We start from the raw sequence: 4,286 nt of genomic DNA on the forward strand, positions 1-4,286 counted from the left end.
TTTTGATACTGATCCTCCTGGGGAGGCCTGTGAGTTTAAATGGCACATGTTATGAGAAAAAAAAACATGCACAAAATCATTTACCTGTCATTTTGCAAAATTTGGTTCTATAGGTAAAGCTAACTCTGTTTTGCAAATCACTAGCCTCCATTTAAAATACATAATTTCCTATCTCATGAACCTTTTATTCTGTCTAATCAGTCTTAATACAAAACACTATAATTCTAATTTCAAAACACTATAATGGAGCTTAGTGATCACTTTATTCTTTTATTCATAAGGACACTGAAGGCCAGAAGAATTAAACTCCAGCATTTAAGCACATGATCATTGACTGGATCTGGATCCAGATGCAGGGTATTGTCTCAAATCTAGGGAAAAGATCTAAATCGGAATCTCCAAGCTCTAACTTACTAGCTCGCCTATTTGTAACACTGACCTAAACACTTATGAAAGCGTATCTGTTCAAATAAAGAACAAATATTGGTTGACGTTATTGTTAGAGAACTCTAAATCTTTTAAAAGGAGAATTGTAACATTAAATTGCCAAAATGACCTATACTTATTATGCTAATACACCATTAAATATCAATTTCTCTTAATTTGTTTAAATCCTAGTACTGTCACTTTTTAGCTGATCTTTTTTATTTTAGGAAATGATAATTTGTCATTATCACTTCATTTTACAGTTTTCTTTGGTTTATAATAATGAGGTCATGTTATAGATGATCCAAGACATAATGAGGTTTTAAACATATATTTATTTATTCCTTAGAGGACAGCTTATTTTGAATTTAAATATCCTTAAACATCATTGATCTAACATTCACAAATTAAATTCTTAGATCCTTGCTGTGGAAAGGATAACACATTGGCCTAAAGTCTCACTGACACAATAACACTTATTCCACCAGGATGTGCATTTCAAGCTTTATTAGTTTAAGAAGAAAGAGTATTAACATTCATATGACAGTGCTTCAACTGTGCAAGGAAGAAGCAGGTTGGTTTTCCCTGACAATAAAGTCAGCACGAACTTCATTTGAAGTCTTGATGTGGACTTCACTAATAGAGCTACTTTATGATAAAGATGCATCTATGACCCAAAGGAAACATCCTATCCATAATTCATACACATAAAATGAAATGTACTTTGGAAACATGTGAAAAAAGACAAAATACATAGTGACTAGAAGTGTATTAGGTACTAGAATGTCTCTGTGATGAGGCAGGAGGTATGAGGGTGAATTACTTCATTCTGAAGGCTTCTCCTCGGAGGGTTAGAAGTGTTCCATGACATTTTCAAGTGGCATGCCTGTGTATGTATTCTCAGATGTCCAGTAGGAAAGAAATGTGTATATGTATGCATATGCATGTCTTTGAACATTAGGCATGTTAAATATTAAAAGTGTTCATTTTAAACATTCATATTAAAAATGAAAGCACAATAAAGCATTCCAATTAAATTATATCTAGAATATATTTAGAAATTATATTTAGAAATACTTCCATATTTATGCATATCTTAGTATTCAGAATATTTCAGAAGCCCTTATACTTGTCAAAAATGAATGATAATAGCAAATGCTTACTGAGTGCACCAAAGAGGTTAGATACCAAGTATGTTCAGTGTGGGATATTGCAGCCAACTGTTTTGACCAACTTAAAAGTCCTACAGCTTCAATTTTTGGAATTGACCACATAGGCCAATTTTCTTTATATTAGTGTTGCTATAAATAAATATTAATAAATTCTAGCGTGCATATTTGCTTCCTTAATTCATTGCCTCTGTTTTTCTGTAGTTTCAGTTCTTTATTTGTTGCTGTTATTTTATTTTGCTTTCTTGTCTCAGCCTTCCTTGTGCTGTCATTCTAGTATTGTTTATAAGGGCATTCCCTTGTGAAGTATTTCACTAACAAGGTTCCCTAGGGCATATTTGTTCTAGTTTCCTCTTTTTTAAAACATCATCTTGCTTGTGTTCAATCAAATCAATATAGTTAGCCAATTCTTTCAATATTCTTCATTGTCATGGAAGTAATGTTCCATTCTCGAGTTTTTAACTTACACCTCTCATTTGCTTTCCTCTCAAATGCACAGAGATGATACAATTCCTTCAAAGTTTGCATGTCAAATAAATGTATATTGAGAATGGTTTCCTTGGAAACACTAAAATGAAAGGCTTTTTATCTGCTGTTTATCAACTAGTAGATTGACAGCTGTTTCTCTGTAGAAATTGTCAGTTTATTTCAGAATGCTATGCACATTAATAATAAAATGCCCCCAAATCAGAACTGCTTCACTAGAAACAGTAATGAGGAAGAGAAAACTTAATGTGCTTCAGATAGAATAAAGTATTTGTTTTAAAACCTTACGAATTTTACACTGGAGTATGAACTTTTTCTTGGTCTTTTCATAAGGGATTTGCATTCATTTAGAGTGATTGATGAAATAAATTTATTTCCCATTTATTTTTGTCTCTTACCATCGTTGGTGAACTATAAAATAATGAGATTTTTACTGATGCTTTTTAAAATTGGGTTCTTATTGGAATAAAGTACAATCACAATCCGTGCTTGTATAGAGATAGGTTACACTTCTTCAGTTCTTAGGAATTTGTTGATAGATTAAAATCAATATGAAATTGTTTTATCCTTTTTCCCCTCATTTCATAAAAAAGAGACACATGATACAGGTGATGTTAGCAAACTAGATAGATCCCCTGATGTTTGTGATAGTATTTGCATATGATTCTTTAGTTAATTTTGTAGATTTGATTCTAGCTTTTTTCCCTTTTCCATCTTTATTATAAGTTATTAGCCAAACCTCATTCTTTAATGAGAGAGAGAGAGTGTCTATACAATACAATAAATATGTCAGTTTAGAAAAAAATTTAATGTCAAGTGAGAGTGTCCATGTAATACAAAATAATAATTTTAATAAACATCTAAAAATGCCAAACCAGTTAATGAAAAAAAAAAACCTTCACAGAAAACTCTGAACAATCTATATATTCATGTTTCATCTGTCTAAAGTGGAAGATAGAGCAAAAATTTGTTCCAGATGTAAAGACTGGTGCAAATGACAATGAATGGCTGGCAATTAAAAATTTAAAAGAGTGGCATTTGGTGGATTTTGGGCCATATGCATAGTTACATTTTGGTAGCTCTTTATTTTACTAGATTCCATTAAGAACATTTCTTTAAGCTTAAGTTATGCAGACCTTATAAGGTCTGAGAATAATTCTTATTCTTCTGAGAATAATTTATCTCCTATTTATTTACATATAAGTTTCATAAAAATATGCTTTCTTTATAGAGATTTCCTCCCTGTTTGGAGACTGTTATCTTTAATATTCCTTCCCACCAGTTCAGCACACTGGCATCCCCTATTCTCTGCCAAAACTGTCCAGAACTAAGTACTGTATGTGTTTGGTCCAAAGTTCTCAATTGTGTGAACTTTTTTTTTTTAACCAGCTATGCAAATGTCCTTTCATCTGGGGATCCTGAGTGATTTATGAAACCCACCCTTGAGCTTGCCACACTATCTCCTTAGCACTCATTTCTCATATCTCTGCAGCTTGGTAGTGGGACCATTGGTTAAAATCTCATCAGTGCTAAGCAGCTTCTAGGCAGAAGGGGAAGAGGAGTGGTACCTACAGTCTGAGCTTTGTAAGATATCGGGTGAACTGGGGTCATCTGGCTCACAAGCACAACATAATGCTGAATTCTGTCACTACTAAATGCAGAGGTTTTCTTAGCTACTACATACACAAACCAGGCAGGATCCAGTTCATACCTGACATGTCTCTGATTCTATGCTACTCCTTCCCCATTATCCCTTATGAAGTTCATCCAACGTTAGCATTGCCAGGCACCTCACAAAGTACCAGTAGGACTATAATCATTATAAGATGTTGGAGTCCCCATATAAACCTGAAACTTGCCTTTTTTAAAAAAAAGGCAGAGAGTGAGGGGGAAGCAGGCTCCCTGCTGAGCAGAGACCCCCCCCCCCACCGATGCGGGGGCGCTCAATCCCAAAACCCCAAGACCATGATGTGAGCCGAAGGCAGGGGCTCAACCCATTGAGCCACCCAGGCACCCCCAGAGAATTGCCTTTTTGTAGAGAGTAAACTAGCACAGTCTCTCTCTACTCTCTCTACTCTCAGCTGGTGAACTGAATCCATTTTCTACCTGTGTCCTTTAGTCAGGTGTCTCTTCTTCTGTGCTGGGAAAGGGCCTGAGTTTCCCTTCTGAAGATTCCCTACTTGTGATGCCGTAGAACAGCCAACA

The sequence above is a fragment of the Mustela putorius genome, unplaced genomic scaffold, assembly GCF_011764305.1.
Source record: "Mustela putorius furo isolate JIRA1106 unplaced genomic scaffold, ASM1176430v1.1 tig00003898_pilon_pilon_pilon, whole genome shotgun sequence".
NCBI lineage: Eukaryota > Metazoa > Chordata > Mammalia > Carnivora > Mustelidae > Mustela > Mustela putorius.